This window comes from Procambarus clarkii, chromosome 7 (genome assembly GCF_040958095.1).
Source record: "Procambarus clarkii isolate CNS0578487 chromosome 7, FALCON_Pclarkii_2.0, whole genome shotgun sequence".
NCBI classification, from domain to species: domain Eukaryota; kingdom Metazoa; phylum Arthropoda; class Malacostraca; order Decapoda; family Cambaridae; genus Procambarus; species Procambarus clarkii.
Window position 1 is genome coordinate 45,240,532 of NC_091156.1, and position 14,999 is coordinate 45,255,530.

Below are 14,999 nucleotides of genomic sequence, written 5' to 3' on the forward strand. Positions count from 1 at the left end.
CAACACCCTCCAGAACACCTCTCACAACACCTTCCAGAACACCTCCCACAACACCCTCAAGAACACCTCCCCCAACACCCTCCAGAACACCTTCCCCAACACCCTCCAGAACACCTCCCACAACACCCTCCAGAACACCTCCCACAACACCCTCCAGAACACCTCCCACAACACCCTCCAGAACACCTCCCACAACACCCTCCAGAACACCTCCCACAACACCTCCCACAACACCTTCCCCAACACCCTCCAGAACACCTTCCACAACACCCTCCAGAACACCTTCCCCAATACCCTCAAGAACACCTCCCACAACACCCTCCAGAACACCTTCCCCAACACCCTCCAGAACACCTTCCCCAACACCCTCCAGAACACCTTCCACAACACCCTCCAGAACACCTTCCCCAATACCCTCCAGAACACCTCCCACAACACCCTCCAGAACACCTTCCCCAACACCCTCCAGAACACCTTCCACAACACCCTCCAGAACACCTTCCCCAATACCCTCCAGAACACCTCCCACAACACCCTCCAGAACACCTTTCCCAACACCCTCCAGAACACCTTCCCCAACACCCTCCAGAACACCTCCCACAACACCCTCCAGAACACCTTCCCCAACACCCTCCAGAACACCTTCCCCAAACCCTCCAGAACACCTCTCACAACACCCTCCAGAACACCTTCCCCAACACCCTCCAGAACACCTTCCACAACACCCTCCAGAACACCTCCCACAACACCCTCCAGAACACCTCCCACAACACCCTCAAGAACACCTCCCCCAACACCCTCCAGAACACCTTCCCCAACACCCTCCAGAACACCTCTCACAACACCCTCCAGAACACCTCCCACAACACCCTCCAGAACACCTCCCACAACACCCTCCAGAACACCTTCCCCAACACCCTCCACAACACCTCCCACAACACCCTTCAGAACACCTCCCACAACACCCTCCAGAACACCTCCCACAACACCCTCCAGAACACCTTCCCCAACACCCTCCAGAACACCTTCCCCAACACCCTCCAGAACACCTCCCACAACACCTCCCACAACACCCTCCACAACACCTCCCACAACACCCTCCAGAACACCTCCCACAACACCCTCCAGAACACCTCCCACAACACCCTCCAGAACACCTCCCACAACACCTCCCACAACACCCTCAAGAAAACCTCCCACAACACCCTCCAGAACACCTCCCACAACACCCTCCAGAACACCTCCCACAACACCCTCCAGAACACCTCTCACAACACCCTCTAGAACACCTCCCACAACACCCTCCAGAACACCTCCCACAACACCCTCCAGAACACCTCCCACAACACCCTCCAGAACACCTCCCAGAACACCCTCCAGAACACCTCCCACAACACCCTCCAGAACACCTCCCACAACACCCTCCAGAACACCTTCCCCAACACCCTCCAGAACACCTTCCCCAACACCCTCCAGAACACCTTCCCCAACACCTTCCATAACACCTCCCACAACACCCTCCAGAACACCTTCCCCAACACCCTCCAGAACACCTCCCACAACACCTCCCTCAACACCCTCCAGAACACCTTCCCCAACACCCTCCAGAACACCTTCCACAACACCCTCCAGAACACCTCCCCCAACACCCTCCAGAACACCTTCCCCAACACCCTCCAGAACACCTTCCCCAACACCCTCCAGAACACCTCCCACAACACCCTCCAAAACACCTCCCACAACACCCTCCAAAACACCTCCCACAACACCCTCCAAAACACCTCCCACAACACCCTCCAGAACACCTCCCACAACACCTCCCACAACACCCTCCTCAACACCTCCCCCAACACCCTCCAGAACACCTCCCACAACACCCTCCAGAACACCTCCCCCAACACCATCCAGAACACCTCCCACAACACCCTCCAGAACACCTCCCACAACACCCTCCAGAACACCTCCCACAACACCCTCCAGAACACCTCCCACAACACCCTCCAGAACACCTTCCCCAACACCCTCCAGAACACCTCCCCCAACACCCTCCAGAACACCTTCCACAACACCCTCCAGAACACCTTCTACAACACCCTCCAGAACACCTCCCACAACACCCTCCAGAACACCTCCCACAACACCCTCCAGAACACCTTCCACAACACCCTCCAGAACACTTTCCCCAATACCCTCAAGAACACCTCCCCCAACACCCTCCAGAACACCTTCCCCAACACCCTCCAGAACACCTCCCACAACACCCTCCAGAACACCTCCCACAACACCCTCCAGAACACCTCCCACAACACCCTCCAGAACACCTCCCACAACACCCTCCAGAACACCTCCCACAACACCTCCCACAACACCTTCCCCAACACCCTCCAGAACACCTCCCACAACACCCTCCAGAACACCTTCCCCAACACCCTCCAGAACACCTTCCACAACACCCTCCAGAACACCTTCCCCAATACCCTCCAGAACACCTCCCACAACACCCTCCAGAACACCTTCCCCAACACCCTCCAGAACACCTTCCACAACACCCTCCAGAACACCTTCCCCAATACCCTCCAGAACACCTCCCACAACACCCTCCAGAACACCTTCCCCAACACCCTCCAGAACACCTTCCCCAACACCCTCCAGAACACCTCCCACAACACCCTCCAGAACACCTTCCCCAACACCCTCCAGAACACCTTCCCCAACACCCTCCAGAACACCTCTCACAACACCCTCCAGAACACCTTCCCCAACACCCTCCAGAACACTTTCCACAACACCCTCCAGAACACCTCCCACAACACCCTCCAGAACACCTCCCACAACACCCTCAAGAACACCTCCCCCAACACCCTCCAGAACACCTTCCCCAACACCCTCCAGAACACCTCTCACAACACCCACCAGAACACCTCCCACAACACCCTCCAGAACACCTCCCACAACACCCTCCAGAACACCTTCCCCAACACCCTCCACAACACCTCCCACAACACCCTTCAGAACACCTCCCACAACACCCTCCAGAACACCTCCCACAACACCCTCCAGAACACCTCCCACAACACCCTCCAGAACACCTTCCCCAACACCCTCCACAACACCTCCCACAACACCCTCCACAACACCTTCCCCAACACCCTCCAGAACACCTTCCCCAACACCCTCCAGAACACCTCCCACAACACCTCCCACAACACCCTCCACAACACCTCCCACAACACCCTCCAGAACACCTCCCACAACACCCTCCAGAACACCTCCCACAACACCCTCCAGAACACCTCCCACAACACCTCCCACAACACACTCCAGAACACCTCCCACAACACCCTCCAGAACACCTCCCACAACACCCTCCAGAACACCTCCCACAACACCCTCCAGAACACCTCTCACAACACCCTCTAGAACACCTCCCACAACACCCTCCAGAACACCTCCCACAATACCCTCCAGAACACCTCCCACAACACCCTCCAGAACACCTCCCACAACACCCTCCAGAACACCTCCCACAACACCCTCCAGAACACCTCTCACAACACCCTCCAGAACACCTTCCCCAACACCCTCAAGAACACCTCCCAAAACACCCTCCAGAACACCTTCCCCAACACCCTCCAGAACACCTCCCACAACACCCTCCAGAACACCTCCCACAACACCCTCCAGAACACCTTCCCCAACACCCTCCAGAACACCTCCCACAACACCCTCCAGAACACCTCCCACAACACCCTCCACAACACCTCCCACAGCAGCCTCCAGAACACCTTCCCCAACACCCTCCACAACACCTCCCCCAACACCCTCCAGAACACCTCCCACAACACCCTCCAGAACACCTTCCCCAACACCCTCCAGAACACCTTCCCCAACACCCTCCAGAACACCTTCCCCAACACCTTCCAGAACACCTCCCACAACACCCTCCAGAACACCTTCCCCAACACCCTCCAGAACACCTCCCACAACACCTCCCACAACACCCTCCAGAACACCTTCCCCAACACCCTCCAGAACACCTCCCACAACACCCTCCAGAACACCTCCCCCAACACCCTCCAGAACACCTTCCCCAACACCCTCCAGAACACCTTCCCCAACACCCTCCAGAACACCTCCCACAACACCCTCCAGAACACCTCAGACAACACCCTCCAGAACACCTCCCACAACACCCTCCAAAACACCTCCCACAACACCCTCCAGAACACCTCCCACAACACCTCCCACAACACCCTCCACAACACCTCCCCCAACACCCTCCAGAACACCTCCCACAACACCCTCTAGAACACCTTCCCCAACACCCTCCAGAACACCTCCCCCAACACCCTCCAGAACACCTCCCACAACACCCTCCAGAACACCTTCCACAACACCCGCCAGAACACCTCCCACAACACCCTCCAGAACACCTCCCACAACACCCTCCAGAACACCTTCCACAACACCCTCCAGAACACCTTCCCCAATACCCTCAAGAACACCTCCCCCAACACCCTCCAGAACACCTTCCCCAACACCCTCCACAACACCTCCCCCAACACCCTCCAGAACACCTCCCACAACACCCTCCAGAACACCTTCCCCAACACCCTCCAGAACACCTTCCCCAACACCCTCCAGAACACCTTCCCCAACACCTTCCAGAACACCTCCCACAACACCCTCCAGAACACCTTCCCCAACACCCTCCAGAACACCTCCCACAACACCTCCCACAACACCCTCCAGAACACCTTCCCCAACACCCTCCACAACACCTCCCCCAACACCCTCCAGAACACCTCCCCCAACACCCTCCAGAACACCTTCCCCAACACCCTCCAGAACACCTTCCTCAACACCCTCCAGAACACCTCCCACAACACCCTCCAGAACACCTCAGACAACACCCTCCAGAACACCTCCCACAACACCCTCCAAAACACCTCCCACAACACCCTCCAGAACACCTCCCACAACACCTCCCACAACACCCTCCACAACACCTCCCCCAACACCCTCCAGAACACCTCCCACAACACCCTCTAGAACACCTTCCCCAACACCCTCCAGAACACCTCCCCCAACACCCTCCAGAACACCTCCCACAACACCCTCCAGAACACCTTCCACAACACCCGCCAGAACACCTCCCACAACACCCTCCAGAACACCTCCCACAACACCCTCCAGAACACCTTCCACAACACCCTCCAGAACACCTTCCCCAATACCCTCAAGAACACCTCCCCCAACACCATCCAGAACACCTTCCCCAACACCCTCCAGAACACCTCCCACAACACCCTCCAGAACACCTCCCACAACACCCTCCAGAACACCTTCCCTACCACCCTCCAGAACACCTCCCACAACACCCTCCAGAACACCTCCCACAACACCCTCCAGAACACCTCCCACAACACCCTCCAGAACACCTTCCACAACACCCTCTAGAACACCTCCCACAACACCCTCCAGAACACCTCCCACAACACCTCCCACAACACCTTCCCCAACACCCTCCAGAACACCTTCCACAACACCCTCCCGAACACCTTCCCCAATACCCTCAAGAACACCTCCCACAACACTCTCCAGAACACCTTCCCCAACACCCTCCAGAACACCTTCCACAACACTCTCCAGAACACCTTCCCCAATACCCTCCAGAACACCTCCCACAACACCCTCCAGAACACCTTCCCCAACACCCTCCAGAACACCTTCCACAACACCCTCCAGAACACCTTCCCCAATACCCTCCAGAACACCTCCCACAACACCCTCCAGAACACCTTCCCCAACACCCTCCAGAACACCTTCCCCAACACCCTCCAGAACACCTCCCACAACACCCTCCAGAACACCTTCCCCAACACCCTCTAGAACACCTTCCACAACACCCTCCAGAACACCTCCCACAACACCCTCCAGAACACCTCCCACAACACCCTCCAGAACACCTCCCACAACACCCTCCAGAACACCTTCCACAACACCCTCCAGAACACCTTCCACAACACCCTCCAGAACACCTTCCCCAATACCCTCAAGAACACGTCCCCCAACACCCTCCAGAACACCTTCCCCAACACCCTCCAGAACACCTCTCACAACACCCTCCAGAACACCTCCCACAACACCCTCCAGAACACCTCCCACAACACCCTCCAGAACACCTTCCCCAACACCCTCCACAACACCTCCCACAACACCCTCCAGAACACCTCCCACAACACCTCCCACAACACCCTCCACAACACCTCCCACAACACTCTCCAGAACACCTCCCACAACACCCTCCAGAACACCTCCCACAACACCCTCCAGAACACCTCCCACAACACCATCCAGAACACCTTCCCCAACACCCTCCACAACACCTCCCACAACACCCTCCACAACACCTCCCACAACACCCTCCAGAACACCTTCCCCAACACCCTCCAGAACACCTCCCACAACACCTTCCCCAACACCCTCCAGAACACCTCCCACAACACCTCCCACAACACCCTCCTGAACACCTTCCCCAACACCCTCCAGAACACCTTCCCCAACACCCTCCAGAACACCTCCCACAACACCCTCCAGAACACCTCCCACAACACCCTCCAGAACACCTCCCACAACACCCTCCAAAACACCTGCCACAACACCCTCCAGAACACCTCTCACAACACCTCCCACAACACCCTCCACAACACCTCCCCCAACACCCTCCAGAACACCTTCCCCAACACCCTCCAGAACACCTCCCACAACACCCTCCAGAACACCTCCCACAACACCCTCCAGAACACCTTCCCCAACACCCTCCAGAACACCTTCCCCAACACCCTCCAGAACACCTTCCCCAACACCTTCCAGAACACCTCCCACAACACCCTCCAGAACACCTTCCCCAACACCCTCCAGAACACCTCCCACAACACCTCCCACAACACCCTCCAGAACACCTTCCCCAACACCCTCCACAACACCTCCCCCAACACCCTCCAGAACACCTCCCCCAACACCCTCCAGAACACCTTCCCCAACACCCTCCAGAACACCTTCCTCAACACCCTCCAGAACACCTCCCACAACACCCTCCAGAACACCTCAGACAACACCCTCCAGAACACCTCCCACAACACCCTCCAAAACACCTCCCACAACACCCTCCAGAACACCTCCCACAACACCTCCCACAACACCCTCCACAACACCTCCCCCAACACCCTCCAGAACACCTCCCACAACACCCTCTAGAACACCTTCCCCAACACCCTCCAGAACACCTCCCCCAACACCCTCCAGAACACCTCCCACAACACCCTCCAGAACACCTTCCACAACACCCGCCAGAACACCTCCCACAACACCCTCCAGAACACCTCCCACAACACCCTCCAGAACACCTTCCCCAACACCTTCCAGAACACCTCCCACAACACCCTCCAGAACACCTTCCCCAACACCCTCCAGAACACCTCCCACAACACCTCCCACAACACCCTCCAGAACACCTTCCCCAACACCCTCCAGAACACCTTCCCCAACACCCTCCAGAACACCTCCCACAACACCCTCCAGAACACCTCCCACAACACCCTCCAGAACACCTTCCCCAACACCCTCCAGAACACCTCCCACAACACCCTCCAGAACACCTCCCACAACACCTCCCACAACAGCCTCCAGAACACCTTCCCCAACACCCTCCACAACACCTCCCCCAACACCCTCCAGAACACCTCCCACAACACCCTCCAGAACACCTTCCCCAACACCCTCCAGAACACCTTCCCCAACACCCTCCAGAACACCTTCCCCAACACCTTCCAGAACACCTCCCACAACACCCTCCAGAACACCTTCCCCAACACCCTCCAGAACACCTCCCACAACACCTCCCACAACACCCTCCAGAACACCTTCCCCAACACCCTCCAGAACACCTCCCACAACACCCTCCAGAACACCTCCCCCAACACCCTCCAGAACACCTTCCCCAACACCCTCCATAACACCTTCCCCAACACCCTCCAGAACACCTCCCACAACACCCTCCAGAACACCTCAGACAACACCCTCCAGAACACCTCCCACAACACCCTCCAAAACACCTCCCACAACACCCTCCAGAACACCTCCCACAACACCTCCCACAACACCCTCCACAACACCTCCCCCAACACCCTCCAGAACACCTCCCACAACACCCTCCAGAACACCTTCCCCAACACCCTCCACAACACCTCCCCCAACACCCTCCAGAACACCTCCCACAACACCCTCCAGAACACCTTCCACAACACCCGCCAGAACACCTCCCACAACACCCTCCAGAACACCTCCCACAACACCCTCCAGAACACCTTCCACAACACCCTCCAGAACACCTTCCCCAATACCCTCAAGAACACCTCCCCCAACACCCTCCAGAACACCTTCCCCAACACCCTCCAGAACACCTCCCACAACACCCTCCAGAACACCTCCCACAACACCCTCCAGAACACCTTCCCCAACACCCTCCAGAACACCTCCCACAACACCCTCCAGAACACCTCCCACAACACCCTCCAGAACACCTCCCACAACACCCTCTAGAACACCTTCCACAACACCCTCCAGAACACCGCCCACAACACCCTCCAGAACACCTCCCACAACACCTCCCACAACACCTTCCCCAACACCCTCCAGAACACCTTCCACAACACCCTCCCGAACACCTTCCCCAATACCCTCAAGAACACCTCCCACAACACTCTCCAGAACACCTTCCCCAACACCCTCCAGAACACCTTCCACAACACCCTCCAGAACACCTTCCCCAATACCCTCCAGAATACCTACCACAACACCCTCCAGAACACCTTCCCCAACACCCTCCAGAACACCTTCCACAACACCCTCCAGAACACCTTCCCCAATACCCTCCAGAACACCTCCCACAACACCCTCCAGAACACCTTCCCCAACACCCTCCAGAACACCTTCCCCAACACCCTCCAGAACACCTCCCACAACACCCTCCAGAACACCTTCCCCAACACCCTCTAGAACACCTTCCACAACACCCTCCAGAACACCTCTTACAACACCCTCCAGAACACCTCCCACAACACCCTCCAGAACACCTCCCACAACACCCTCCAGAACACCTTCCACAACACCCTCCAGAACACCTTCCACAACACCCTCCAGAACACCTTCCCCAATACCCTCAAGAACACCTCCCCCAACACCCTCCAGAACACCTTCCCCAACACCCTCCAGAACACCTCTCACAACACCCTCCAGAACACCTCCCACAACACCCTCCAGAACACCTCCCACAACACCCTCCAGAACACCTTCCCCAACACCCTCCACAACACCTCCCACAACACCCTCCAGAACACCTTCCCCAACACCCTCCAGAACACCTTCCCCAACACCCTCCAGAACACCTCCCACAACACCTCCCACAACACCCTCCACAACACCTCCCACAACACTCTCCAGAACACCTCCCACAACACCCTCCAGAACACCTCCCACAACACCCTCCAGAACACCTCCCACAACACCCTCCAGAACACCTTCCCCAACACCCTCCAGAACACCTCCCACAACACCATCCAGAACACCTTCCCCAACACCCTCCACAACACCTCCCACAACACCCTCCACAACACCTCCCACAACACCCTCCAGAACACCTTCCCCAACACCCTCCAGAACACCTTCCCCAACACCCTCCAGAACACCTTTCCCAACACCTTCCAGAACACCTCCCACAACACCCTCCAGAACACCTTCCCCTACACCCTCCAGAACACCTCCCACAACACCTCCCACAACACCCTCCAGAACACCTTCCCCAACACCCTCCAGAACACCTTCCCCAACACCCTCCAGAACACCTCCCACAACACCCTCCAGAACACCTCCCACAACACCCTCCAGAACACTTCCCACAACACCCTCCAAAACACCTCCCACAACACCCTCCAGAACACCTCCCACAACACCTCCCACAACACCCACCACAACACCTCCCCCAACACCCTCCAGAACACCTCCCACAATACCCTCCAGAACACCTCCCCCAACACCCTCCAGAACACCTCCCACAACACCCTCCAGAACACCTTCCACAGCACCCTCCAGAACACCTCCCACAACACCCTCCAGAACACCTCCCACAACACCCTCCAAAACACCTTCCCCAACACCCTCCAGAACACCTCCCCCAACACCCTCCAGAACACCTCCCACAACACCCTCCAGAACACCTTCCACAACACCCTCCAGAACACCTCCCACAACACCCTCCAGAACACATCCCACAACACCCTCCAGAACACCTTCGACAACACCCTCCAGAACACCTTCTCCAATACCCTCAAGAACACTTCCCCCAACACCCTCCAGAACACCTTCCCCAACACCCTCCAGAACATCTTCCCCAACACCTTCCAGAACACCTCCCACAACACCCTCCAGAACACCTTCCCCAACACCCTCCAGAACACCTCCCACAACACCTCCCACAACACCCTCCAGAACACCTTCCCCAACACCCTCCAGAACACCTCCCACAACACCCTCCAGAACACCTCCCCCAACACCCTCCAGAACACCTTCCCCAACACCCTCCATAACACCTTCCCCAACACCCTCCAGAACACCTCCCACAACACCCTCCAGAACACCTCAGACAACACCCTCCAGAACACCTCCCACAACACCCTCCAAAACACCTCCCACAACACCCTCCAGAACACCTCCCACAACACCTCCCACAACACCCTCCACAACACCTCCCCCAACACCCTCCAGAACACCTCCCACAACACCCTCTAGAACACCTTCCCCAACACCCTCCAGAACACCTCCCCCAACACCCTCCAGAACACCTCCCACAACACCCTCCAGAACACCTTCCACAACACCCGCCAGAACACCTCCCACAACACCCTCCAGAACACCTCCCACAACACCCTCCAGAACACCTTCCACAACACCCTCCAGAACACCTTCCCCAATACCCTCAAGAACACCTCCCCCAACACCCTCCAGAACACCTTCCCCAACACCCTCCAGAACACCTCCCACAACACCCTCCAGAACACCTCCCACAACACCCTCCACAACACCTCCCACAACAGCCTCCAGAACACCTTCCCCAACACCCTCCACAACACCTCCCCCAACACCCTCCAGAACACCTCCCACAACACCCTCCAGAACACCTTCCCCAACACCCTCCAGAACACCTTCCCCAACACCCTCCAGAACACCTTCCCCAACACCTTCCAGAACACCTCCCACAACACCCTCCAGAACACCTTCCCCAACACCCTCCAGAACACCTCCCACAACACCTCCCACAACACCCTCCAGAACACCTTCCCCAACACCCTCCAGAACACCTCCCACAACACCCTCCAGAACACCTCCCCCAACACCCTCCAGAACACCTTCCCCAACACCCTCCATAACACCTTCCCCAACACCCTCCAGAACACCTCCCACAACACCCTCCAGAACACCTCAGACAACACCCTCCAGAACACCTCCCACAACACCCTCCAAAACACCTCCCACAACACCCTCCAGAACACCTCCCACAACACCTCCCACAACACCCTCCACAACACCTCCCCCAACACCCTCCAGAACACCTCCCACAACACCCTCCAGAACACCTTCCCCAACACCCTCCACAACACCTCCCCCAACACCCTCCAGAACACCTCCCACAACACCCTCCAGAACACCTTCCACAACACCCGCCAGAACACCTCCCACAACACCCTCCAGAACACCTCCCACAACACCCTCCAGAACACCTTCCACAACACCCTCCAGAACACCTTCCCCAATACCCTCAAGAACACCTCCCCCAACACCCTCCAGAACACCTTCCCCAACACCCTCCAGAACACCTCCCACAACACCCTCCAGAACACCTCCCACAACACCCTCCAGAACACCTTCCCCAACACCCTCCAGAACACCTCCCACAACACCCTCCAGAACACCTCCCACAACACCCTCCAGAACACCTCCCACAACACCCTCTAGAACACCTTCCACAACACCCTCCAGAACACCGCCCACAACACCCTCCAGAACACCTCCCACAACACCTCCCACAACACCTTCCCCAACACCCTCCAGAACACCTTCCACAACACCCTCCCGAACACCTTCCCCAATACCCTCAAGAACACCTCCCACAACACTCTCCAGAACACCTTCCCCAACACCCTCCAGAACACCTTCCACAACACCCTCCAGAACACCTTCCCCAATACCCTCCAGAATACCTACCACAACACCCTCCAGAACACCTTCCCCAACACCCTCCAGAACACCTTCCACAACACCCTCCAGAACACCTTCCCCAATACCCTCCAGAACACCTCCCACAACACCCTCCAGAACACCTTCCCCAACACCCTCCAGAACACCTTCCCCAACACCCTCCAGAACACCTCCCACAACACCCTCCAGAACACCTTCCCCAACACCCTCTAGAACACCTTCCACAACACCCTCCAGAACACCTCTTACAACACCCTCCAGAACACCTCCCACAACACCCTCCAGAACACCTCCCACAACACCCTCCAGAACACCTTCCACAACACCCTCCAGAACACCTTCCACAACACCCTCCAGAACACCTTCCCCAATACCCTCAAGAACACCTCCCCCAACACCCTCCAGAACACCTTCCCCAACACCCTCCAGAACACCTCTCACAACACCCTCCAGAACACCTCCCACAACACCCTCCAGAACACCTCCCACAACACCCTCCAGAACACCTTCCCCAACACCCTCCACAACACCTCCCACAACACCCTCCAGAACACCTTCCCCAACACCCTCCAGAACACCTTCCCCAACACCCTCCAGAACACCTCCCACAACACCTCCCACAACACCCTCCACAACACCTCCCACAACACTCTCCAGAACACCTCCCACAACACCCTCCAGAACACCTCCCACAACACCCTCCAGAACACCTCCCACAACACCCTCCAGAACACCTTCCCCAACACCCTCCAGAACACCTCCCACAACACCATCCAGAACACCTTCCCCAACACCCTCCACAACACCTCCCACAACACCCTCCACAACACCTCTCACAACACCCTCCAGAACACCTTCCCCAACACCCTCCAGAACACCTTCCCCAACACCCTCCAGAACACCTTTCCCAACACCTTCCAGAACACCTCCCACAACACCCTCCAGAACACCTTCCCCTACACCCTCCAGAACACCTCCCACAACACCTCCCACAACACCCTCCAGAACACCTTCCCCAACACCCTCCAGAACACCTTCCCCAACACCCTCCAGAACACCTCCCACAACACCCTCCAGAACACCTCCCACAACACCCTCCAGAACACTTCCCACAACACCCTCCAAAACACCTCCCACAACACCCTCCAGAACACCTCCCACAACACCTCCCACAACACCCACCCACAACACCTCCCCCAACACCCTCCAGAACACCTCCCACAATACCCTCCAGAACACCTCCCCCAACACCCTCCAGAACACCTCCCACAACACCCTCCAGAACACCTTCCACAGCACCCTCCAGAACACCTCCCACAACACCCTCCAGAACACCTCCCACAACACCCTCCAAAACACCTTCCCCAACACCCTCCAGAACACCTCCCCCAACACCCTCCAGAACACCTCCCACAACACCCTCCAGAACACCTTCCACAACACCCTCCAGAACACCTCCCACAACACCCTCCAGAACACATCCCACAACACCCTCCAGAACACCTTCGACAACACCCTCCAGAACACCTTCTCCAATACCCTCAAGAACACTTCCCCCAACACCCTCCAGAACACCTTCCCCAACACCCTCCAGAACATCTTCCCCAACACCTTCCAGAACACCTCCCACAACACCCTCCAGAACACCTTCCCCAACACCCTCCAGAACACCTCCCACAACACCTCCCACAACACCCTCCAGAACACCTTCCCCAACACCCTCCAGAACACCTCCCACAACACCCTCCAGAACACCTCCCCCAACACCCTCCAGAACACCTTCCCCAACACCCTCCATAACACCTTCCCCAACACCCTCCAGAACACCTCCCACAACACCCTCCAGAACACCTCAGACAACACCCTCCAGAACACCTCCCACAACACCCTCCAAAACACCTCCCACAACACCCTCCAGAACACCTCCCACAACACCTCCCACAACACCCTCCACAACACCTCCCCCAACACCCTCCAGAACACCTCCCACAACACCCTCTAGAACACCTTCCCCAACACCCTCCAGAACACCTCCCCCAACACCCTCCAGAACACCTCCCACAACACCCTCCAGAACACCTTCCACAACACCCGCCAGAACACCTCCCACAACACCCTCCAGAACACCTCCCACAACACCCTCCAGAACACCTTCCACAACACCCTCCAGAACACCTTCCCCAATACCCTCAAGAACACCTCCCCCAACACCCTCCAGAACACCTTCCCCAACACCCTCCAGAACACCTCCCACAACACCCTCCAGAACACCTCCCACAACACCCTCCAGAACACCTTCCCCAACACCCTCCAGAACACCTCCCACAACACCCTCCAGAACACCTCCTACAACACCCTCCAGAACACCTCCCACAACACCCTCCAGAACACCTTCCACAACACCCTCCAGAACACCGCCCACAACACCCTCCAGAACACCTCCCACAACACCTCCCACAACACCTTCCCCAACACCCTCCAGAACACCTTCCACAACACCCTCCCGAACACCTTCCCCAATACCCTCAAGAACACCTCCCACAACACCCTCCAGAACACCTCCCACAACACCCTCCAGAACACCTTCCCCAACACCTTCCAGAACACCTCCCACAACACCCTCCAGAACACCTTCCCCAACACCCTCCAGAACACCTCCCACAACACCTCCCACAACACCCTCC